Consider the following 24,880-nt stretch of genomic DNA (forward strand, 5'->3'; position numbering starts at 1 on the left):
ACAAGCGCAGTTTTGAAATGCAGCTGCCTGACATCTTAAAGCTGGGCTTGTCCAGGAGTTGAACCGGGACCTCTCACACCCTAAGCGTGAATCATACGACTAGACCAACGAACCACACATCAAAGACAACAATCTAATTGCTTGACATTGGGTGGCCCATGTGACAGGCCGAATTGATGGAAAAGGAGCTGAATGTTGTAAAAAGCAGCTGACGTCTTAAAGGAGGGCTTGTCTGGGATTTGAACCCGGGACCTCTCACACCCAAAGCGAGAATCATACCCCTAGACCAACAAGCCACACAGTAAAGAAGATAACCACATTCCTTGACACTGGGTGGCCAATGTGACAAGCAAAAAGTTTTAAAAAGCAGCTGACTGACGTCTTAAAGCAGGGCTTGTCCGGGATTTGAACCCGGGACCTCTCACACCCTAAGCGTGAATCATACGACTAGACCAACGAACCACACATCAAAGACAACAATCTAATTGCTTGACATTGGGTGGCCCATGTGACAGGCCGAATTGATGGAAAAGGAGCTGAATGTTGTAAAAAGCAGCTGACTGACGTCTTAAAGGAGGGCTTGTCCGGGATTTGAGCCCGGGACCTCTCACACCCAAAGCGAGAATCATACCCCTAGACCAACAAGCCACACAGTAAAGAAGATAACCACATTCCTTGACACTGGGTGGCCAATGTGACAAGCAAAAAGTTTTAAAAAGCAGCTGACTGACGTCTTAATGCAGGGCTTGTCCGGGATTTTAACCGGGGACCTCTCACACCCAAAGTGAGAATCATACGTCGAGAAAAACAAGCCGCACAGGTAAGAATTTAACCCCATTCCTTGACATTGGGTGGCCCATGTGACAAGAGCAGTTTTGAAATGCAGCTGCCTGACATCTTAAAGCCGGGCTTGTCCAGGAGTTGAACCCGGGACCTCTCACACCCTAAGCGTGAATCATACGACTAGACCAACAAGCCACGCATCAAAGACATCAATCTAATTTCTTGACATTGGGTGGCCCATGTGACAGGCCGAATTGATGGAAAAGGAGCTGAATGTTGTAAAAAGCAGCTGACTGACGTCTAAAAGGTGGGCTTGTCCGGGATTTGAACCCGGGACCTCTCACACCCAAAGCGAGAATCATACCCCTAGACCAACAAGCCACGCAGTAAAGAAGATAACCACATTCCTTGACACTGGGTGGCCAATGTGACAAGCAAAAAGTTTTAAAAAGCAGCTGACTGACATCTTAAAGCAGGGCTTGTCCGGGATTTGAACCCGGGACCTCTCGCACCCAAAGTGAGAATCATACGTCGAGAAAAACAAGCCGCACAGGTCAGAATTTAACCCCATTCCTTGACATTGGGTGGCCCATGTGACAAGCGCAAAGTTTTAAAAAGCAGCTGACTGACGTCTTTAAGCAGGGCTTGACGGGATTTGAACCCGGGACCTCTCGCACCCAAAGTGAGAATCATCCGTCGAGAAAAACAAGCCGCACAGAAAAGGACAAAATACAATTGCTTGACATTTGGTAACCCATGTGACAAGTGCAGTTTTAATATGCAGCTGCCTGACATCTTAAAGCCGGGCTTGTCCAGGAGTTGAACCCGGGACCTCTCACACCCTAAGCGTGAATCATACGACTAGACCAGAGGTGGGCAAACTCAGTCCTCGAGGATCGGAGTCCTGCAGGTTTTGATGTTTCCCTTCTCCAGTAAAGCTGATATATGATCAGCTCATCAGCAAGCTCTGCATGAGCCTGATAACGATCCTGTTGATTGGAATCAGCTGCGTTGGAGCAGGGAAACATCCAAAACCTGCAGGACTCTGGCCTTCGAGGGCCGAGTTTGCCCACCACTGGACTAGACCAACGAACCACACATCAAAGACAACAATCTAATTGCTTGACATTGGGTGGCCCATGTGACAGGCCGAATTGATGGAAAAGGAGCTGAATGTTGTAAAAAGCAGCTGACTGACATCTTAAAGGAGGGCTTGTCCGGGATTTGAACCCGGGACCTCTCACACCCAAAGCGAGAATCATACCCCTAGACCAACAAGCCACACAGTAAAGAAGATAACCACATTCCTTGACACTGGGTGGCCAATGTGACAAGCAAAAAGTTTTAAAAAGCAGCTGACTGACGTCTTAAAGCAGGGCTTGTCCGGGATTTGAACCCGGGACCTCTCGCACCCAAAGTGAGAATCATCCGTCGAGAAAAACAAGCCGCACAGAAAAGGACAAAATACAATTGCTTGACATTTGGTAACCCATGTGACAAGTGCAGTTTTAATATACAGCTGCCTGACATCTTAAAGCCGGGCTTGTCCAGGAGTTGAACCCAGGACCTCTCACACCCTAAGCGTGAATCATACGACTAGACCAACGAGCCACACATCAAAGACAACAATCTAATTGCTTGACATTGGGTGGCCCATGTGACAGGCCGAATTGATGGAAAAGGAGCTGAATGTTGTAAAAAGCAGCTGACTGACGTCTGAAAGGAGGGCTTGTCCGGGATTTGAACCCGGGACCTCTCACACCCAAAGCGAGAATCATACCCCTAGACCAAAAAGCCACACAGTAAAGAAGATAACCACATTCCTTGACACTGGGTGGCCAATGTGACAAGCAAAAAGTTTTAAAAAGCAGCTGACTGACGTCTTAAAGCAGGGCTTGTCCGTTATTTTAACCCGGGACCTCTCACACCCAAAGTGAGAATCATACGTCGAGAAAAACAAGCCGCACAGGTAAGAATTTAACCCCATTCCTTGACATTGGGTGGCCCATGTGACAAGCGCAGTTTTGAAATGCAGCTGCCTGACATCTTAAAGCCGGGCTTGTCCAGGAGTTGAACCCGGGACCTCTCACACCCTAAGCGTGAATCATACGACTAGACCAACAAGCCACACATCAAAGACAACAATCTAATTGCTTGACATTGGGTGGCCCATGTGACAGGCCGAATTGATGGAAAAGGAGCTGAATGTTGTAAAAAGCAGCTGACTGACGTCTGAAAGGAGGGCTTGTCCGGGATTTGAACCCGGGACCTCTCACACCCAAAGCGAGAATCATACCCCTAGACCAACAAGCCACGCAGTAAAGAAGATAACCACATTCCTTGACACTGGGTGGCCAATGTGACAAGCAAAAAGTTTTAAAAAGCAGCTGACTGACATCTTAAAGCAGGGCTTGTCCGGGATTTGAACCCGGGACCTCTCGCACCCAAAGTGAGAATCATACGTCGAGAAAAACAAGCCGCACAGGTCAGAATTTAACCCCATTCCTTGACATTGGGTGGCCCATGTGACAAGCGCAAAGTTTTAAAAAGCAGCTGACTGACGTCTATAAGCAGGGCTTGTCCGGGATTTGAACCCGGGACCTCTCGCACCCAAAGTGAGAATCATCCGTCGAGAAAAACAAGCCGCACAGAAAAGGACAAAATACAATTGCTTGACATTTGGTAACCCATGTGACAAGTGCAGTTTTAATATGCAGCTGCCTGACATCTTAAAGCCGGGCTTGTCCAGGAGTTGAACCCGGGACCTCTCACACCCTAAGCGTGAATCATACGACTAGACCAACGAACCACACATCAAAGAAAACAATCTAATTGCTTGACATTGGGTGGCCCATGTGACAGGCCGAATTGATGGAAAAGGAGCTGAATGTTGTAAAAAGCAGCAGAATGACGTCTTAAAGTAGGGCTTGTCCGGGATTTGAACCTGGGACCTCTCACACCCAAAGCGAGAATCATACCCCTAGACCAACAAGCCACACAGTAAAGAAGATAACCACATTCCTTGACACTGGGTGGCCAATGTGACAAGCAAAAAGTTTTAAAAAGCAGCTGACTGACGTCTTAAAGCAGGGCTTGTCCGGGATTTTAACCCGGGACCTCTCACACCCAAAGTGAGAATCATACGTCGAGAAAAACAAGCCGCACAGGTAAGAATTTAACCCCATTCCTTGACATTGGGTGGCCCATGTGACAAGCGCAGTTTTGAAATGTAGCTGCCTGACATCTTAAAGCCGGGCTTGTCCAGGAGTTGAACCCGGGACCTCTCACACCCTAAGTGTGAATCATACGACTAGACCAACTAGCCACACATCAAAGACAACAATCTAATTGCTTGACATTGGGTGGCCCATGTGACAGGCCGAATTGATGGAAAAGGAGCTGAATGTTGTAAAAAGCAGCTGACTGACGTCGGAAAGGAGGGCTTGTCCTGGATTTGAACCCGGGACCTCTCACACCCAAAGCGAGAATCATACCCCGAGACCAACAAGCCACGCAGTAAAGAAGATAACCACATTCCTTGACACTGGGTGGCCAATGTGACAAGCAAAAAGTTTTAAAAAGCAGCTGACTGACATCTTAAAGCAGGGCTTGTACAGGAGTTGAACCCGGGACCTCTCACACCCTAAGCGTGAATCATACGACTAGACCAACGAGCCACAGATCAAAGACAACAATCTAATTGCTTGACATTGGGTGGCCCATGTGACAGGCCGAATTGATGGAAAAGGAGCTGAATGTTGTAAAAAGCAGCTGACTGACGTCTGAAAGGAGGGCTTGTCCGGGATTTGAACCCGGGACCTCTCACACCCAAAGCGAGAATCATACCCCTAGACCAACAAGCCACACAGTAAAGAAGATAACCACATTCCTTGACACTGGGTGGCCAATGTGACAAGCAAAAAGTTTTAAAAAGCAGCTGACTGACGTCTTAAAGCAGGGCTTGTCCGGGATTTTAACCCGGGACCTCTCACACCCAAAGTGAGAATCATACGTCGAGAAAAACAAGCCGCACAGGTAAGAATTTAACCTCATTCCTTGACATTGGGTGGCCCATGTGACAAGCGCAGTTTTGAAATGCAGCTGCCTGACATCTTAAAGCCGGGCTTGTCCAGGAGTTGAACCCCGGACCTCTCACACCCTAAGCGTGAATCATACGACTAGACCAACGAGCCACACATCAAAGGCAACAATCTAATTGCTTGACATTGGGTGGCCCATGTGACAGGCCGAATTGATGGAAAAGGAGCTGAATGTTGTAAAAAGCAGCTGACTGACGTCTTAAAGGAGGGCTTGTCCGGGATTTGAACCCGGGACCTCTCACACCCAAAGCGATAATCATACCCCTAGACGAACAAACCACACAGTAAAGAAGATAACCACATTCCTTGACACTGGGTGGCCAATGTGACAAGCAAAAAGTTTTAAAAAGCAGCAGACTGACGTCTTAAAGCAGGGCTTGTCCGGGATTTGAACCCGGGACCTCTCGCACCCAAAGTGAGAATCATACGTCGAGAAAAACAAGCCGCACAGGTCAGAATTTAACCCCATTCCTTGACATTGGGTGGCCCATGTGACAAACGCAAAGTTTTAAAAAGCAGCTGACTGACGTCTTTAAGCAGGGCTTGTCCGGGATTTGAACCCGGGACCTCTCGCACCCAAAGTGAGAATCATCCGTCGAGAAAAACAAGCCGCACAGAAAAGGACAAAATACAATTGCTTGACATTTGGTAACCCATGTGACAAGTGCAGTTTTAATATGCAGCTGCCTGACATCTTAAAGCCGGGCTTGTCCAGGAGTTGAACCCGGGACCTCTCACACCCTAAGCGTAAATCATACGACTAGACCAACGAACCACACATCAAAGACAACAATCTAATTGCTTGACATTGGGTGGCCCATGTGACAGGCCGAATTGATGGAAAAGGAGCTGAATGTTGTAAAAAGCAGCAGACTGACGTCTTAAAGGAGGGCTTGTCCGGGATTTGAACCCGGGACCTCTCACACCCAAAGCGAGAATCATACCCCTAGACCAACAAGCCACACAGTAAAGAAGATAACCACATTCCTTGACACTGGGTGGCCAATGTGACAAGCAAAAAGTTTTAAAAAGCAGCTGACTGACGTCTTAAAGCAGGGCTTGTCCGGGATTTTAACCCGGGACCTCTCACACCCAAAGTGAGAATCATACGTCGAGAAAAACAAGCCGCACAGGTAAGAATTTAACCCCATTCCTTGACATTGGGTGGCCCATGTGACAAGCGCAGTTTTGAAATGTAGCTGCCTGACATCTTAAAGCCGGGCTTGTCCAGGAGTTGAACCCGGGACCTCTCACACCCTAAGCGTGAATCATACGACTAGACCAACGAGCCACACATCAAAGACAACAATCTAATTGCTTGACATTGGGTGGCCCATGTGACAGGCCGAATTGATGGAAAAGGAGCTGAATGTTGTAAAAAGCAGCTGACTGACGTCTGAAAGGAGGGCTTGTCCGGGATTTGAACCCGGGACCTCTCACACCCAAAGCGAGAAACATACCCCTAGACCAACAAGCCACACAGTAAAGAAGATAACCACATTCCTTGACACTGGGTGGCCAATGTGACAAGCAAAAAGTTTTAAAAAGCAGCTGACTGACGTCTTAAAGCAGGGCTTGTCCGGGATTTTAACCCGGGACCTCTCACACCCAAAGTGAGAATCATACGTCGAGAAAAACAAGCCGCACAGGTAAGAATTTAACCCCATTCCTTGACATTGGGTGGCCCATGTGACAAGCGCAGTTTTGAAATGTAGCTGCCTGACATCTTAAAGCCGGGCTTGTCCAGGAGTTGAACCCGGGACCTCTCACACCCTAAGCGTGAATCATACGACTAGACCAACGAGCCACACATCAAAGACAACAATCTAATTGCTTGACATTGGGTGGCCCATGTGACAGGCCGAATTGATGGAAAAGGAGCTGAATGTTGTAAAAAGCAGCTGACTGACGTCTGAAAGGAGGGCTTGTCCGGGATTTGAACCCGGGACCTCTCACACCCAAAGCGAGAATCATACCCCTAGACCAAAAAGCCACACAGTAAAGAAGATAACCACATTCCTTGACACTGGGTGGCCAATGTGACAAGCAAAAAGTTTTAAAAAGCAGCTGACTGACGTCTTAAAGCAGGGCTTGTCCGTTATTTTAACCCGGGACCTCTCACACCCAAAGTGAGAATCATACGTCGAGAAAAACAAGCCGCACAGGTAAGAATTTAACCCCATTCCTTGACATTGGGTGGCCCATGTGACAAGCGCAGTTTTGAAATGCAGCTGCCTGACATCTTAAAGCCGGGCTTGTCCAGGAGTTGAACCCGGGACCTCTCACACCCTAAGCGTGAATCATACGACTAGACCAACAAGCCACACATCAAAGACAACAATCTAATTGCTTGACATTGGGTGGCCCATGTGACAGGCCGAATTGATGGAAAAGGAGCTGAATGTTGTAAAAAGCAGCTGACTGACGTCTGAAAGGAGGGCTTGTCCGGGATTTGAACCCGGGACCTCTCACACCCAAAGCGAGAATCATACCCCTAGACCAACAAGCCACGCAGTAAAGAAGATAACCACATTCCTTGACACTGGGTGGCCAATGTGACAAGCAAAAAGTTTTAAAAAGCAGCTGACTGACATCTTAAAGCAGGGCTTGTCCGGGATTTGAACCCGGGACCTCTCGCACCCAAAGTGAGAATCATACGTCGAGAAAAACAAGCCGCACAGGTCAGAATTTAACCCCATTCCTTGACATTGGGTGGCCCATGTGACAAGCGCAAAGTTTTAAAAAGCAGCTGACTGACGTCTATAAGCAGGGCTTGTCCGGGATTTGAACCCGGGACCTCTCGCACCCAAAGTGAGAATCATCCGTCGAGAAAAACAAGCCGCACAGAAAAGGACAAAATACAATTGCTTGACATTTGGTAACCCATGTGACAAGTGCAGTTTTAATATGCAGCTGCCTGACATCTTAAAGCCGGGCTTGTCCAGGAGTTGAACCCGGGACCTCTCACACCCTAAGCGTGAATCATACGACTAGACCAACGAACCACACATCAAAGAAAACAATCTAATTGCTTGACATTGGGTGGCCCATGTGACAGGCCGAATTGATGGAAAAGGAGCTGAATGTTGTAAAAAGCAGCAGAATGACGTCTTAAAGTAGGGCTTGTCCGGGATTTGAACCTGGGACCTCTCACACCCAAAGCGAGAATCATACCCCTAGACCAACAAGCCACACAGTAAAGAAGATAACCACATTCCTTGACACTGGGTGGCCAATGTGACAAGCAAAAAGTTTTAAAAAGCAGCTGACTGACGTCTTAAAGCAGGGCTTGTCCGGGATTTTAACCCGGGACCTCTCACACCCAAAGTGAGAATCATACGTCGAGAAAAACAAGCCGCACAGGTAAGAATTTAACCCCATTCCTTGACATTGGGTGGCCCATGTGACAAGCGCAGTTTTGAAATGTAGCTGCCTGACATCTTAAAGCCGGGCTTGTCCAGGAGTTGAACCCGGGACCTCTCACACCCTAAGTGTGAATCATACGACTAGACCAACTAGCCACACATCAAAGACAACAATCTAATTGCTTGACATTGGGTGGCCCATGTGACAGGCCGAATTGATGGAAAAGGAGCTGAATGTTGTAAAAAGCAGCTGACTGACGTCGGAAAGGAGGGCTTGTCCTGGATTTGAACCCGGGACCTCTCACACCCAAAGCGAGAATCATACCCCGAGACCAACAAGCCACGCAGTAAAGAAGATAACCACATTCCTTGACACTGGGTGGCCAATGTGACAAGCAAAAAGTTTTAAAAAGCAGCTGACTGACATCTTAAAGCAGGGCTTGTACAGGAGTTGAACCCGGGACCTCTCACACCCTAAGCGTGAATCATACGACTAGACCAACGAGCCACAGATCAAAGACAACAATCTAATTGCTTGACATTGGGTGGCCCATGTGACAGGCCGAATTGATGGAAAAGGAGCTGAATGTTGTAAAAAGCAGCTGACTGACGTCTGAAAGGAGGGCTTGTCCGGGATTTGAACCCGGGACCTCTCACACCCAAAGCGAGAATCATACCCCTAGACCAACAAGCCACACAGTAAAGAAGATAACCACATTCCTTGACACTGGGTGGCCAATGTGACAAGCAAAAAGTTTTAAAAAGCAGCTGACTGACGTCTTAAAGCAGGGCTTGTCCGGGATTTTAACCCGGGACCTCTCACACCCAAAGTGAGAATCATACGTCGAGAAAAACAAGCCGCACAGGTAAGAATTTAACCTCATTCCTTGACATTGGGTGGCCCATGTGACAAGCGCAGTTTTGAAATGCAGCTGCCTGACATCTTAAAGCCGGGCTTGTCCAGGAGTTGAACCCCGGACCTCTCACACCCTAAGCGTGAATCATACGACTAGACCAACGAGCCACACATCAAAGGCAACAATCTAATTGCTTGACATTGGGTGGCCCATGTGACAGGCCGAATTGATGGAAAAGGAGCTGAATGTTGTAAAAAGCAGCTGACTGACGTCTTAAAGGAGGGCTTGTCCGGGATTTGAACCCGGGACCTCTCACACCCAAAGCGATAATCATACCCCTAGACGAACAAACCACACAGTAAAGAAGATAACCACATTCCTTGACACTGGGTGGCCAATGTGACAAGCAAAAAGTTTTAAAAAGCAGCAGACTGACGTCTTAAAGCAGGGCTTGTCCGGGATTTGAACCCGGGACCTCTCGCACCCAAAGTGAGAATCATACGTCGAGAAAAACAAGCCGCACAGGTCAGAATTTAACCCCATTCCTTGACATTGGGTGGCCCATGTGACAAACGCAAAGTTTTAAAAAGCAGCTGACTGACGTCTTTAAGCAGGGCTTGTCCGGGATTTGAACCCGGGACCTCTCGCACCCAAAGTGAGAATCATCCGTCGAGAAAAACAAGCCGCACAGAAAAGGACAAAATACAATTGCTTGACATTTGGTAACCCATGTGACAAGTGCAGTTTTAATATGCAGCTGCCTGACATCTTAAAGCCGGGCTTGTCCAGGAGTTGAACCCGGGACCTCTCACACCCTAAGCGTAAATCATACGACTAGACCAACGAACCACACATCAAAGACAACAATCTAATTGCTTGACATTGGGTGGCCCATGTGACAGGCCGAATTGATGGAAAAGGAGCTGAATGTTGTAAAAAGCAGCAGACTGACGTCTTAAAGGAGGGCTTGTCCGGGATTTGAACCCGGGACCTCTCACACCCAAAGCGAGAATCATACCCCTAGACCAACAAGCCACACAGTAAAGAAGATAACCACATTCCTTGACACTGGGTGGCCAATGTGACAAGCAAAAAGTTTTAAAAAGCAGCTGACTGACGTCTTAAAGCAGGGCTTGTCCGGGATTTTAACCCGGGACCTCTCACACCCAAAGTGAGAATCATACGTCGAGAAAAACAAGCCGCACAGGTAAGAATTTAACCCCATTCCTTGACATTGGGTGGCCCATGTGACAAGCGCAGTTTTGAAATGTAGCTGCCTGACATCTTAAAGCCGGGCTTGTCCAGGAGTTGAACCCGGGACCTCTCACACCCTAAGCGTGAATCATACGACTAGACCAACGAGCCACACATCAAAGACAACAATCTAATTGCTTGACATTGGGTGGCCCATGTGACAGGCCGAATTGATGGAAAAGGAGCTGAATGTTGTAAAAAGCAGCTGACTGACGTCTGAAAGGAGGGCTTGTCCGGGATTTGAACCCGGGACCTCTCACACCCAAAGCGAGAAACATACCCCTAGACCAACAAGCCACACAGTAAAGAAGATAACCACATTCCTTGACACTGGGTGGCCAATGTGACAAGCAAAAAGTTTTAAAAAGCAGCTGACTGACGTCTTAAAGCAGGGCTTGTCCGGGATTTTAACCCGGGACCTCTCACACCCAAAGTGAGAATCATACGTCGAGAAAAACAAGCCGCACAGGTAAGAATTTAACCCCATTCCTTGACATTGGGTGGCCCATGTGACAAGCGCAGTTTTGAAATGTAGCTGCCTGACATCTTAAAGCCGGGCTTGTCCAGGAGTTGAACCCGGGACCTCTCACACCCTAAGCGTGAATCATACGACTAGACCAACGAGCCACACATCAAAGACAACAATCTAATTGCTTGACATTGGGTGGCCCATGTGACAGGCCGAATTGATGGAAAAGGAGCTGAATGTTGTAAAAAGCAGCTGACTGACGTCTGAAAGGAGGGCTTGTCCGGGATTTGAACCCGGGACCTCTCACACCCAAAGCGAGAATCATACCCCTAGACCAACAAGCCACGCAGTAAAGAAGATAACCACATTCCTTGACACTGGGTGGCCAATGTGACAAGCAAAAAGTTTTAAAAAGCAGCTGACTGACATCTTAAAGCAGGGCTTGTCCGGGATTTGAACCCGGGACCTCTCGCACCCAAAGTGAGAATCATACGTCGAGAAAAACAAGCCACACAGGTAAGAATTTAACCCCATTCCTTGACATTGGGTGGCCCATGTGACAAGCGCAAATTTTTTGAAAAGCAGCTGACTGATGGATGCTTATAAGAAGGGCTTGTCGGGGATTCGAACCCGGGACTTCTCGCACCCAAAGCAAGAATCATACCCATAGACCAACAACCCAAACAGGAACGAAGATAACCCCATTCCTTGACATTGGGTGGCCCCTGTGACAAACGCTGAGTGACGGGTGTTTTAAAGAAGGGCTCATCTGGGAGTTGAACCCGGGACCTCTCGCACCCTAAGCGAGAATCATACCACTAGACCAACGAGCCACACATCAAAGAAAACAATCTAATTGCTTGACATTGGGTGCATGTGACAAGCCGAATTGCTTGAAAAGGAGCTGAATGTTTTCAAAAGGAGCTGACTGGCGTCTTAAAGGAGGGCTTGTCCAGGATTTGAAACCGGGACCTCTCACATCCAAAGCAAGAATCATAGCCCTGGACCAACAAGCCACGCAGCAAAGAAGATAACCCAAATACTTGACATTGGGTGGCCCATGTGACAAGCGCAAAGTTTTAAAAAGCAGCTGACTGACGTTGTAAAGAAAGGCTCACCCGGGAGTTGAACCCGGAACCTCTTGCACCCAAAGCAAGAATCATACATCTAGACAAACAAGCCACACAGAAAAGAACACAATCCAATTGCTTGACATTTGGGAGCCCATGTGACAAGCGCAGTTTTAAAAAGCAGCTGACTGACGTCTTAAAACAGGGCTTGTCCGGGATTTGAACCCGGGACCTCTCGCACCCAAAGTGAGAACCATACGTCGAGAAAAACAAGCCGCACAAGTAAGAATTTAACCCCATTCCTTGACATTGGGTGGACCATGTGACAAGCCGAATTGCTTGAAAAGGAGCTGAATGTTTTAAAAAGCAGCTGACTGGCATCTTAAAGGATGGCTTGTCTGGGATTTGAACCCGGGATCTCTCATACCCAAAGCGAGAATCATACCCCTGGACCAACAAGCCACGCAGGAAAGGAGATAACCCCCTTCCTTGACACTGGGTGGCCCCTGTGACAAGCAAAGTTTTAAAAAGCAGCTGACTGACGTTTTAAAGAAAGGCTCATCCGGGAGTTGAACCCGGAACCTCTTGCACACGAAGCAAGAATCATACATCTAGACAAACAAGCCACACAGAAAAGAACACAATCCAATTGCTTGACATTTGGGAGCCCATGTGACAAGCGCAGTTTTAAAAAGCAGCTGACTGACGTCTTAAAACAGGGCTTGTCCGGGATTTGAACCCGGGACCTCTCGCACCCAAAGTGAGAACCATACGTCGAGAAAAACAAGCCGCACAAGTAAGAATTTAACCCCATTCCTTGACATTGGGTGGACCATGTGACAAGCCGAATTGCTTGAAAAGGAGCTGAATGTTTTAAAAAGCAGCTGACTGGCATCTTAAAGGAGGGCTTGTCTGTGATTTGAACCCGGGACCTCTCATACCCAAAGCAAGAATCATACCCCTAGACCAACAAGCCACACAGGAAAGAAGATAACCCAATTCCTTGACACTGGGTGGCCCATGTGACAAGCGCAAAGTTTTAAAAAGCAGCTGACTGACGTATTAAAGTACGGTTTGTCCGGGATTTGAACCCGGGACCTCTCGCACCAAAAGCAAGAATCTTAGCCCTAGACCAACTAGCCACACAGGAAAGAAGACAATCCAATTTCTTGACATTTGGTGGCTCATGTGACAAGAAAGTTTTAAAAAGCAGCTGACTGACGTCTTAAAGAAGGACTTGTCCAGGATTTGAACCCGGGACCTCTCGCACCCAAGGCGAAAATCATTCCCCTAGACCAGGGGTCTCAAACATACGGCCTGCGGGCCAGATCAGGCCCGCAAAGTGGTTAAATCTGGCCCGCGAGATTTTGTAAAGTAAAAAAATAAATAAATTAAAAAAAAAATGTAATGTTGGAACTATTAATCAGCTGGTCACAATCAAATCATACATTTGTAATTTCACAAGCAGGCATCAGATGAGCAATGCAACTTGTATGCGGAATCGTCCTGGATGTCATTATTTTACACACAACTTAAAGTTACATTTTGTTTAAAAACTTTTTTTTTTTCTAATCATAGTCATAAGCGACATAAATGTGTTAAATATGACACAAATTCAATTTTGATAACACAAATACATATGGCAAGGATTAACGCCCATTAACTGCGCCACACAATGCATTCTGGGAACAATATATATGCAAAACAACTAGATTTAACACGTCTGGAACATATCCAGGCAAAGTGTTTCCGCGTTCCATTTTTTGGAACAAATGCTTACAGTCGAACTCCGTAATTTAGGGATGGCCCACAAATATCGAAAATCTGAATATCTCATTCACTTCCAGCCATTTTCACAGAAGCAATTGCTTCACTCCTGGCAGTTTTACTGGATTTTGACTGATTTTGCAAAGTCCACACAATATTGTGGTCTATTGCTACAAAAACATGGAAGCTGCCAAAAGAAAGATTAAGTAAAGAAAGTATTTTCTTTCATTAGGAACAAAAAGTATATTTCTATCCGTTTCCGTTTTGCAGCAATTAGCATTAGAATAAAGCTAAGTTTCATCAATTTTCACAAATCTATTTAAAATTGTGAGTAATTGAGCTTTTGTTTTAACATGGCCCTGTTTGATCTCCTTTGCTCTGCTGCCACCTGCAGGCCGTTTATGTAATAACTACCATCTCTTCAACCGTTGCAGTTGAGAGGCTGGATCAAAGCCTTCTGTATGCTCTAGCATAAAACAGAAAACGTATAAATACGTCTTTGGGACACTTAAAACATTTTAAATAGAACGTATTTATATGTTTTGGGGAGCAAATGAGCAATAGTTTTTAAGTTATATACCATTATTTTACAGATCCGGCCCACTTGGTAGTATATTTTCCTCCATGTGGCCCCTGAGCTAATATGAGTTTGACACCCCTGCCCTAGACCAACAAGCCACACTGGTAACAATTTAACCCCATTCCTTGACATTGGGTGGCCCATGTGAAAAACCGTGGATTGAAAAGGAGCTGAGTGTTTTTAAGAAGGGCTGATCCGGTATTTGAACCCGGGACCTCTCGCGCCCGAAGCGAGAATCATACGTCTAGATAAACAAGCCACACAGAAAAGGACACAATCCAATTGCTTTACATTTGGTGGCCCATGTGACAAGGTTTTTTTTTTTATTTTTTATTTTTTTTTATTTTTATTTTTTTTTAACATTTTTATTGAGCAGAGAACAAAATAGTACAGTACAAATTCCAATAATAAAGAAAGTAGTAGGCATCTGCACATTTATATTAATACAAAATAAAAATAAATAACTATTTAAGAAAAGGGGGGGAAAAACAAAAAAAAACAAAAAAAAACAACAAAAAAACAAAGCAAAAAAAACCAAAAAACATCCAGCTGCCCATCTGTCCCAACATACATACAAATCACTTGTGTAAAAAGAAACACATACCCAAACCTTATATGTTACAGGTGAAGATAATCACAGAGTGGTTGCCATATTTTGGTAAAGGTTGAGAGATTATCAGAGAATGAATCGTATCCTCTCCAGGTGAGGTGTGTTTGTAAGATCTTTTAGCCAGTGTCTTGGTGATGGTGTGTCCTTCTTTTTCCAGTGCATTAGAAGCAATTTTTTTGCAATTACAATTCAATAAGAAACGAAACAACGTTCTGCATGACTCAAGTTTACAATGTTATCAGAACATCCAAAAATAATCACCAAAGGTTCAGGTTCCAACTGAATATGAAGGATTTCAGACATAATTTCAAAAATTTCTGTCCAGTATCCACGAACCTTCGGACACAGAACAAAACTATGACTGAGAGTGTCCTCTGATAAAGAAAATTTCCCATAAGTGGAGGACACCTCTGGATAGATGGCCTGTAACCTTGCTCTAGAGAAATGAAGGCGATGCAATATCTTAAACTGGATTAAACAATACCTTGCATTACGAGAGCTTCTATTAATATACTTCAAACCTTCTTCCCATTGTACCTCAGTGATGGTCACACCCAATTCTTCCTCCCACTTTGATTTTATTAACAGACTTAACTGGCTCCAACAATAACAAATTAGCATAGATACGAGAAATTAGCTTCACTGAATTCGGGTCAAATGTAAGGCATATATCAACATAGGTGGGGGCACAAGCCTCAATGTCGAGCCGATGCCTCCTCACATAATCCCTTATCTGTAGGTATCTGAAAAAAATCACGGCTTGGAAGGTTGTACTTTTCTTGAACCTGCTTAAATTAGCCACCCCCCCCCCCCCCCCCACCACCCTCAAAACATAAGTCATGAATGGTGTGAATACCATTTCATCTCCAAGTTTTAAATGTGTGGTCTAAAAGTGATGGTTTGAAGGATGGATTCTCTGCAATTGGAATGATGAGCGATAGTGACTTGACCTTAAAATGTGTTTGAATTTAAAAATTTGTATAGTAATATGAATTATAACACTGTCCTGGTATAGTGTCTTTCCAGTTGGTGTAGGAGACAGAAGAAGAGCACCCAATGAATAAGGTCAGCAGGCCTCCTGTTCCATTTCCAGCCACGGGAGACACTCCATACTTTTACCAAACCAAAAAGTCATAAGCCGAATATGTGAGGCCCAATAGTACTTCAAGAAGTCTGGGAGTGCCAGTCCCCCTTCTTTTTAGGTTTGCTAAGATGTCGTCTGGCAATGCTGTGTACTTTGTAACCCCATAAGAATGGAATAATAAAATAATTTAATCGTTTAAAAAAAGATTTCGGTAGAAACACTGGAAGGTTCTGAAATAAATAAAGAATTTGGGGTAAAAAAATCATTTTTATAGCATTAACCCGACCAATCAATGAAATAGGAAGCATGTCCCAGAAAGTTATATCTGATTGCAATTTAGACATTAAAGGTGAAAAATTTTCCTTAAATAGAGAAGTATAGTGTTTTGTCACTTGAATCCCTAAGTATGTAAATTGATTCCAGGTGATACTGAAAGGTTGACTTTGTAACCAAGTGGAGTTGATCACACGTACAGGCAAGAGTTCACTCTTATTCAAGTTTATCCGATATCCGGAGAACGAGCCAAACAAGTTTATTTTACTCAAAAGAGCAGGGATGGTGGTTTCTGGTTGAGTGATAAATAGCAGCACGTCATCTGCATATAGCGAAATTTAATTTGATGTGTTCTCTGTGTCGAGACCAAAAATTAACGGGTCCGAGCGAATGCTTTCTGCAAGCGGTTCAATTGCAAGAGCAAAAATTAAAGGAGACAGAGGACAGCCCTGTCTTGTTCCCCTATGTAAAGTAAAACGTGGAGAGAATATTTGGTCCATAAAAACCCGAGAGGATGGGTTGATATATAACAATTTAACCATTAAGATAAAATTATCACCAAGTGTGTACCTGTGTAAGATTTCAAACAAGTACGACCATTCTATTTGGTCAAATGCTTTTTCAGCATCCAATGACAAAACTGCTAGGTCCTCGTTAAGTCCAATTTTAGAATATATGATGTTAAACAGTCGTTCGTCTAAGATTAGAAAAAGAATTCCTCCCGGGTATAAATCCGGTCTGGTCAGGGTGCACCAGACAAGTCAGAAACGGGCTCAATCTGTTAGCTAAGACTTTAGAAAATAATTTCCCATCTAGATTCAATAAAGAAATAGGCCGATAAGAGCCCACCTCTTCACTATCTTTACCCTTTTTATGTATCACAGTAATAACTGCCTCTGTAAGTGTTGGTGGAAGGACCCGATCCAGATGAGCTTTAGTAAATGTTTTGTGGAGATATGGGCTTACAACATCATTATATTTTTTTATAGAACTCACTTGGAATTCCGTCTGGTCCTGGAGCACGATTATTCCTCATTGAAGTAATAGCTTTTTGTACTTCATCAAGTGTAATTTCAGAATTCAATTGCACTATGTCGCTGTCTAGAAATTCTGTCATTACTTTGGGTTCTGTATCATGTTTGGAAATATACAAATTTTGATAGAACTGGAAAAATCTACCATTAATATCTCTTGGATCTGTGAGAACCTGGCCATTAGTGGATTTAATAGAATATCTTGAACGGTCATTTTCTTGTTTCCTAAGCTGCCTCGCCAGGAGTTTATGTGGTTTATCACCAAGTTCAAAATATTTTTGTTTTGTAGACATAAATGCTTTACAAATCTTTTCTGAGAGGAGAATATTATATTCAAATTTTAATGCAACTATCTTTTTGTATAATTCACTGGAGGGCGTTTTGGCATTCTTCTTATCCAAATCTTTAAATTAAATTAAAAGAAAAATAAAGCCAAACTTTTAGAACTTGACCAAATTTTTATTTTTCCTGCCAGACTCAAATGAGATGACCGCGCCTCGTAAATAGGCTTTGGAGGCTTCCCATAGAGTTGCAACAGAAGTTTCCTGGTTATCATTGATATAGAAGTACAAAGAGATTTGATTTTGTAAATAATTACAGAATTCTTTGTCACTGAATAACAATGAGCACGTCCGCTTCCCAGTTCTGAGGTCTCCGGTTCGAGTCCAGGCTCGGACCTTCCTGGGTGGAGTTTGCATGTTCTCCCCGTGCCTGCGTGGGTCTTCTCCGGGTACTCCGGTCTCCTCCCACATTCCAAAGACATGCATGGTAGGTTAATTGGGTGCTCCGAATTGTCCCTAGGTGTGCGTGTGAGTGTGGATGGTTGTTCGTCTCTGTGTGCCCTGCGATTGGTTGGCAACCAGTCCAGGGTGTCCCCCGCCTACTGCCCAGAGCCAGCTGAGATAGGCGCCAGCAGCCCCCGCGACCCTTGTGAGGAATAAGCGGTCAAGAAAATGGATGGATGGATGAATAACAATGGGTTAAATCTCCAAGTCCGTTGTGGTTTTGTTATATTTTGAAAATTCAAAGTACATGTCAAAGGACTATGATCGAAAATCACAATATTACGATATTTAGTATTAATAATATGTGGCAACAATTTTGCATCAACAAGAAAATAGTCTATTCTGCTATATGAGTTATGTCTTGTTTAGTTGAGTAAAATGAATAATCCCTACCAGTAGGGTTCATCGCTCTCCAGATATCGGACAGACCCGAATTTTCCATAAATGTATTCAGAAATACGCTTGAATTATTTTTAGCCTGTTTTGTGGATGAAGACCTGTCAAGATAAGGGTCAAGCACACAATTGAAATCTCCTCCAATGACAATATTAGTCTGCGATACATCTGGAATGAGTCCCATGACTGTCTTAAAGAATGATGGATTGTCTACATTGGGTGCATAAATGTTTAACAGGGTAAGGGGTAGAGAAAAAAGTTCACCAATAACAATCAGATATCGACCATCTTTGTCAGATATTGTCTGTTTATGAATGAACAGAAATCCTTATTTCATCATAATGGCAGTCCCCCTTGATTTAACAGGGAAGGAAGAATGATATACGTTTCCAACCCACCTACTTTTCAACCTTACAACAGATTTATTTTTAAGATGCGTGTCTTGTAAAAATACAATATCTGGGTTTAATGACTTGAGATGGGATAAAACCTTGCCTCTTTTAATAGGATTTTTCAGACCACGAACATTCCAAGTAATCAGGGTCACAGTTCTTCCTGAATTCAGATTACCTTGTGCTGACATAAATGACTATGAAGTATCTATATCTTAATACTGGGCATGTGAACACCAAAATCAGAACCATAAGGCAGCTGGATACCCCGACCCTCCCAAAAACAACATAACCTCAAACATAATAACAAACTCAGCCAGGCTGAAAACAACAAGCCATGGCACGAACAAACTACAGGAAGCATTAAAATACAAACAAAAATAAATCAAATAGAATAGATCAAAACCAAATTATAAAGTAAACTTCCCTAACCAGTTACTGCTCACCTCTGTTAACCTAGTAACTAAAAAACCCAGTAGCTCGCCATATTCAAATATTATTTGTAATAATGAATGCTCAGTAACATAACTGTTTTACAATATATATGTAAAAAAACAAAACAAAAAAAAACAAACAAACAAAGAAATGCTTCTTAACTCACTCAGTTAGTGACTTGTGGGTGTCTTGGTAAAAACTGTGTGTTTCACAGACCTTTACAGCTTTAAGGAGAAGCAAAATGCTCCTCGACATAGCTGAGGGCCACTTTGGGGTCGGTGAAAGCCATCTTCACGTTGTCTGTGACACCATCAGTTTATCTGGGTAAACCGATCCATATCTCACGCCGGCTTTCCCTCACAGCATCTCTATCACTTTAGTAAAAGGATCCCTTTGCTTCGCGATGGACGCGGGGAAATCCAGAAATATGCTGATCCTCGAACCTTTGTAAACCAGGTTCCGTGTTGTGGCCGCTTTTCGTAGAATCTCCTCTCGAACGTGGTAGTAATGCACTCAGGATAACAGGTCGCAGTGAATCATTCTGCGTTGGCCACTGTCGACCAACACGGTGTGCGAGGTCGACAAGCGGCTTCTCCCCAAGTGATAGCACCTCCGCTAGGACCCTTGAAACGAACTCCGTCATCCTGGGGCCCTTCGTTCCCTCCGGCATCCCTGAGATCCTTATATTATTTCGCCAGGATCGCGATTCAAGGTCCTCACATTTTTGTTCCACCTTCTTCAGCTCCGACGACAAACGGTCCACTGTAGCTTCCAAAGTACCAATGCTATCGGAATGAGTGGGCGCACAACTCTGTAGCTCCGCCAGGGCACTGTCGTGTTTAGCCAAGTCATTCCTTACATCCGAGATTGAAGTTTCGATGCTTTGCTTCAGAGACGAAATCTCGCTCCGAATAGTAGTTGAAACCTCATACGATTGTCCAGGGCATTACACACATCGGACCTGATTGTGTTCACCTCCGTCCGCAGCAATGCTATAGCGGCTAGCACAGGGCCATCCCCCGAGGGCTCAATCTCCACAGGTGGCAGCGGCGACTCTGGATCCGAGGAGGCGTCTGGGCCTTCATCCGGCACGCCGGTCTTTTTAGTTTTTGGTTTACCCATTTTTTAAACTCACTCCGACTCTTGTTCACACGAATCACGTTATCACCATAGTCACTTAAACCAAGTTTGAGTGGCGTTTCAAGCACTCAGGTAAAACTGTTAAACACAAATTTGGCGAGCTATGTCAAGGTACGTCTTCACTCCTCCATTGCTCACTCCCCCCTCCACAAGCGCAGAGTTTTAAAAAGCTGCTGACTGACGTCTTAAATGAGGCCTTGTCCAGGATTTGAACCCAGGACCTCTGGCACCCAAAGCAAGAATCATACCCCTAGACCAAGAAGCCACACAGGAAAGAAGATAACCCCATTCCTTGACATTGGGTGGCCCATGTGACACGCGCAAAGTTAAAAAGCAGCTGACTGACGTCTTAAAGAAGGGCTTGTCCGGGATTTGAACCTGGGACCTCTCGCACCCAAAATGAGAATCATATCTTTAGACCAACAAGCCACACAGGTAAGAATTTAACCCCATTCCTTGACATTGGGTGGTTTATGTGAAAAGCCTAGTGGATTGAAAAGGAGCTGAGTGTTTTAAAGAAGGGCTTGTCCGGGATTTGAACCCAGGACCTCTCACACCCAAAGCAAGAATCATACACCTAGACCAACAAGCCACACAGTAAAGAAGATAACCCCTTTCCTTGACATTTGGTGGCCCATGTGACACGCAAAGTCTTTAAAAGCAGCTGACTGACGTCTTAAAGAAGGGCTTGTCCAGGATTTGAACCAGGGACCTCTCGCACCCAAAGTGAGAGTCATACCCGCAGACCAACAAGCCACACAGGTTAGAGCTTAACCCCATTCCTTGACATTGGGTGGCCCATGTGACAAGCCAAGTAGCTTGAAAAGGAGCTGAGTGTTTTAAAGAAGGACTCGCCTGGGAGTTGAAACCAGGACCTCTCGCACCCTAAGTGACAATCATACCCCTCGACCAACTAGCCACACAGGAAAAAAGATAATCCAATTGCTTGACATTTGATGGCCTATGTGACTAGCGCTTTTGAAAAGCAGCTGACTGATCAGGGTTTTAAAGAAGGGCTCGTCGAGGAGCTGAACGCTGGACCTCTCGCACCCAAAGGTAGAATCATACCTCAAGACCAACATACCATACATGAAAGAAGACAGTGCAGTTGCTTGACATTTGGTGGCCCATTTGACACACGCTTTCTGAAAAGGTGCTGATTGATCGGTCTCTTGAAGAAGGGCTAGTCCGGGATTTGAACCGGGGACCTCTCGCACCCAAAGCAAGATTCATACGTTTAGACAAACAAGCCACACAGAAAAGAACACAATCTAATTGCTTGACATTTGGTGGCCCATGTGACAAGCGCAGAGTTTTAAAAAGCAGCTGACTGACGTCTTAAAAAGGGACTCGCCCGGGAGTTGAAACCAGGACCTCTCGCACCATAAGTGAGAATCATACCCCTAGACCAACTAGCCACACAGGAAAAAAGACAATCCATTTGCTTGACATTTGGTGGCCCATGTGACCGCTTTTTGAAAAGCAGCTGACTGATCAGTGTTTTAAAGGGGGCTCATCCGGGTTTTGAACCCCGGACCTCTTTCACCCAATGCTAGAATCATACCCCTTGACCAAAAAGCCACGCAATAAAGAAGATAACCCCATTTCTTGTCATTGGGAGGCCCGTATGACAAGCTGGGTAGCTTGAAGAGCAGCTAAGTGATGGGTGTTTGAATGGAGGGCTCGTCTTGGATTTGAACCCAGGACCTCTCGCACCCGAAGCAAGAACCATACCTCTATACCAACAAGCCATACCAAAAAGACAACCCAATTGCTTGACATTTGGTGGCACATGTGACAAGCGCAAATTAGTCATGGCGGCGCATGAGCATGCTGCGGCTTCAAGCTCTCCCCATTTGTGCGCGTTTTTTTAATGTGTATTTTTGTAAGCTGTTCGTCTGTACCGGACTTTAAAATCAACTATAACCGGGTGGACTTGTTAAACATTGGCTTCCAGCAGAAAATGACTGTTTGTGGCGAGATTGTTATCGGGTATGGTAGGCGACGGAGGCGGCGCTGGGAGAGGAAGCAGAAGCGTGGCTGCAGAGCCGGCCTGCTAACTCGGCTCAGGAAATAGCCACTCAAACCATCGCTGCCAAGCATCTACCTCTCCAACGCCAAATCCATGGTGAACAAGATGGACGATTTGGATTTACAGCTGGCTGGAAATCGTCACTGTCAAGAATGCAGCACGTTAATCATTACGGAGACGTGGCTGCACTCACAAATACCAAACCAGAAGCCGTGGATGACGAGCCAAGTCCACTCGCTTCTTCGGGCCCGGGATGCAGCCTTCATATCAGGCGACGGAGCACTCTACAGCACAGCTCGTGCCAACCTGAGGAGAGGCATCAAGACCGCCAAAGCAGCCTATAAGGAGAAGATAGAAGGGCAACTCAACAACCCCCGACAGATGTGGCAGAGCATACAGTCCCTCACCAACTACAAGGGCTGTGCTGCGACTCCTGGGGACTCAGACGCGGCATTAGCAGAGGAGCTAAACAATTTCTTTGCTCGCTTTGAGTCCCAAACTCAGAACTCAGTCACACCACCCCATCCCCCATTACAACTCCCACCAACTTCTGGCACCACCCCACTGATTGTAGCAGTGGAAGACGTGAGACGTGTGCTCCGTGCTGTCAACCCCACGGATGCCACAGGACCGGATGGTGTACTGGGGAAAGTACTCAAGGCACGTGCTGACCAACTAGCACCAGTATTCACGGATATTTTCAACCTGTCACTGGAACAAGCCAACATTCCAGCCTGCCTAAAATCGGCAACCATCCTCCCAGCCCCCAAGAAGTCACCCACAATAAATTAAACGACTTCCGTCCAGTAGCACTCACCCCAATCATCACAAAGTGCTTTGAAAAACTGGTACTGAGACACATCAAAGCTTGTTTCCCCTCTACTCTCGATCCATATCAGTTTGCATACCGACCAAATAGATCCACTGAGGATGCAATAACAATCGCCCTCTATGCGGCACTGAGCCATCTCGAGAAAAGGGGAAGCTATGTCAGAATGCTTTTTATTGACTACAGCTCAGCCTTTAATACAATAATACCGGATATTCTTATCCCCAAGTTGGCTAACCTGGGGCTTCCACCCTCCACTTGCTCTTGGATTAAGGACTTTCTGGTCGACTGACCCCACCAAGTGGATGAGAGATGAGACCCCGGGACCTCTCACACCCTAAGCAAGAATCACACCACTAGACCAACAAGGCACACAGTAAAGAAAACAATCCAATTGCTTGACATTTGGTGCCACATGTGACAAGTGGAACATTTGAAAAGCAGCTCACTGACTGATCAGTGCTTTCAAGAAGGGCTTGTCCAGGAGTTGAACCTGTGACCTCTCATACACAAAGTGAGAACCATACCCCTATATCAATGAGCCACAAAGAGGACAACTCCATTCCTTGACATTTGGTGGCACCCTAAGCGAGAAACCACTCAACCCCAACAGTAATCAAAGAAGACAATGTGACATTTGGTAGCCCATGTGACAAGTGCTTTTTGAAAAGCAGCTGACTGTTCAGTGTTTTAAAAAAAGGGCTTGTCCGGGAGTTGAACCCAGGACCTCTCACACCCGAAGCGAGAATCATACCGCTAGACCAACAAGCCACACAACAAAGAAGACAATCCTATTGTTTGACATTTGGTGGCCCATGTGACAAGCGCAAAGTTTTGAAAAGCAGGTGACTGACTGATCAGTGTCTTTAAGAAGGGCTCATCCGGGATTTGAACCTAGGACATCCCTAGACCAACGAGCCACAAAGTAAAGAAGATAACCCCATTCCTGGACTTTGGGTGGCCCATGTGACAAGCCGAGTAGCTTGAAAAGGAGTTGAGTGTTTTAAAGAAGGGCTCGTCCGGGAGCTGAACCCAGGACCTCTCACACCCTAAGCATGAATCATCCCACTAGACCAACAAGCCACACAATAAAGAGTTCTTGCCATTTCTTGTTTAGCTCCGCCGCTTGATCGCATTAGTGTCACTGTAGTAGAGTGACGCCATGTCGCATGCAGTATGTGGAAAAATGAAGTGTCACCCTGTGGCACCGCCCAACTCCAGATTTAATTAAAAAAGTTAGATAAATAATAATAATAATAATAATTCTCAACTCAACTTTATTTATAAAGCGCTTTAAGAACAGGCATTGCTGTATACAAAGTGCTGTACATAAACATAAATATCGGTTGTGCAGTAAAGAATAAGGTAACAAAACAAGAACAAAGCAAACATTTTGAAGTGCAAATACAAGTTTGTTTGGTTTTATTTTTTGTTGTTTTTTTTTTTAACACAAGTAAATAGATTCTACATGAGTAAATTAATAAGAAGTAGGCAAGTGAATAAAGAGATAAATGAATAAATAAGTAGACTAAACATCAAACTCATACACACCACAAAGCACCAAGAACAAGTCTCATGGTGCGCCAAAAGCCAAAGAATACAAATGTGTTTTAAGATGTGTTTTA

At 45.1% G+C, this 24,880-nt stretch overlaps 1 protein-coding gene and 19 non-coding genes across 20 annotated transcripts in view; all 20 read right to left on the reverse strand.

Moving 5' to 3' along the window:
- gcat (glycine C-acetyltransferase) overlaps positions 1 to 24,880 on the reverse strand; it is a 65,785-nt gene that overhangs the window by 36,171 nt on the left and 4,734 nt on the right. The window lies entirely within an intron of this gene.
- On the reverse strand, positions 225 to 296 carry trnap-ugg (transfer RNA proline (anticodon UGG)). The gene has a single exon. It is a non-coding gene; the product is annotated as a tRNA-Pro (tRNA).
- Positions 577 to 648, reverse strand: trnap-ugg (transfer RNA proline (anticodon UGG)). Its single transcript has one exon. It is a non-coding gene; the product is annotated as a tRNA-Pro (tRNA).
- trnap-ugg (transfer RNA proline (anticodon UGG)) lies at positions 1,093 to 1,164 on the reverse strand. Its single transcript has one exon. It is a non-coding gene; the product is annotated as a tRNA-Pro (tRNA).
- On the reverse strand, positions 1,993 to 2,064 carry trnap-ugg (transfer RNA proline (anticodon UGG)). Its single transcript has one exon. It is a non-coding gene; the product is annotated as a tRNA-Pro (tRNA).
- On the reverse strand, positions 2,509 to 2,580 carry trnap-ugg (transfer RNA proline (anticodon UGG)). Its single transcript has one exon. It is a non-coding gene; the product is annotated as a tRNA-Pro (tRNA).
- Positions 3,025 to 3,096, reverse strand: trnap-ugg (transfer RNA proline (anticodon UGG)). The gene has a single exon. It is a non-coding gene; the product is annotated as a tRNA-Pro (tRNA).
- Positions 3,707 to 3,778, reverse strand: trnap-ugg (transfer RNA proline (anticodon UGG)). Its single transcript has one exon. It is a non-coding gene; the product is annotated as a tRNA-Pro (tRNA).
- Positions 4,575 to 4,646, reverse strand: trnap-ugg (transfer RNA proline (anticodon UGG)). The gene has a single exon. It is a non-coding gene; the product is annotated as a tRNA-Pro (tRNA).
- On the reverse strand, positions 5,773 to 5,844 carry trnap-ugg (transfer RNA proline (anticodon UGG)). Its single transcript has one exon. It is a non-coding gene; the product is annotated as a tRNA-Pro (tRNA).
- On the reverse strand, positions 6,289 to 6,360 carry trnap-ugg (transfer RNA proline (anticodon UGG)). Its single transcript has one exon. It is a non-coding gene; the product is annotated as a tRNA-Pro (tRNA).
- On the reverse strand, positions 6,805 to 6,876 carry trnap-ugg (transfer RNA proline (anticodon UGG)). Its single transcript has one exon. It is a non-coding gene; the product is annotated as a tRNA-Pro (tRNA).
- trnap-ugg (transfer RNA proline (anticodon UGG)) lies at positions 7,321 to 7,392 on the reverse strand. Its single transcript has one exon. It is a non-coding gene; the product is annotated as a tRNA-Pro (tRNA).
- On the reverse strand, positions 8,003 to 8,074 carry trnap-ugg (transfer RNA proline (anticodon UGG)). Its single transcript has one exon. It is a non-coding gene; the product is annotated as a tRNA-Pro (tRNA).
- trnap-ugg (transfer RNA proline (anticodon UGG)) lies at positions 8,871 to 8,942 on the reverse strand. Its single transcript has one exon. It is a non-coding gene; the product is annotated as a tRNA-Pro (tRNA).
- On the reverse strand, positions 10,069 to 10,140 carry trnap-ugg (transfer RNA proline (anticodon UGG)). The gene has a single exon. It is a non-coding gene; the product is annotated as a tRNA-Pro (tRNA).
- On the reverse strand, positions 10,585 to 10,656 carry trnap-ugg (transfer RNA proline (anticodon UGG)). The gene has a single exon. It is a non-coding gene; the product is annotated as a tRNA-Pro (tRNA).
- On the reverse strand, positions 11,101 to 11,172 carry trnap-ugg (transfer RNA proline (anticodon UGG)). Its single transcript has one exon. It is a non-coding gene; the product is annotated as a tRNA-Pro (tRNA).
- trnap-agg (transfer RNA proline (anticodon AGG)) lies at positions 11,590 to 11,661 on the reverse strand. The gene has a single exon. It is a non-coding gene; the product is annotated as a tRNA-Pro (tRNA).
- trnap-cgg (transfer RNA proline (anticodon CGG)) lies at positions 23,955 to 24,026 on the reverse strand. The gene has a single exon. It is a non-coding gene; the product is annotated as a tRNA-Pro (tRNA).

The sequence above is a fragment of the Festucalex cinctus genome, chromosome 1 (assembly GCF_051991245.1).
Source record: "Festucalex cinctus isolate MCC-2025b chromosome 1, RoL_Fcin_1.0, whole genome shotgun sequence".
Classification (NCBI taxonomy): domain Eukaryota; kingdom Metazoa; phylum Chordata; class Actinopteri; order Syngnathiformes; family Syngnathidae; genus Festucalex; species Festucalex cinctus.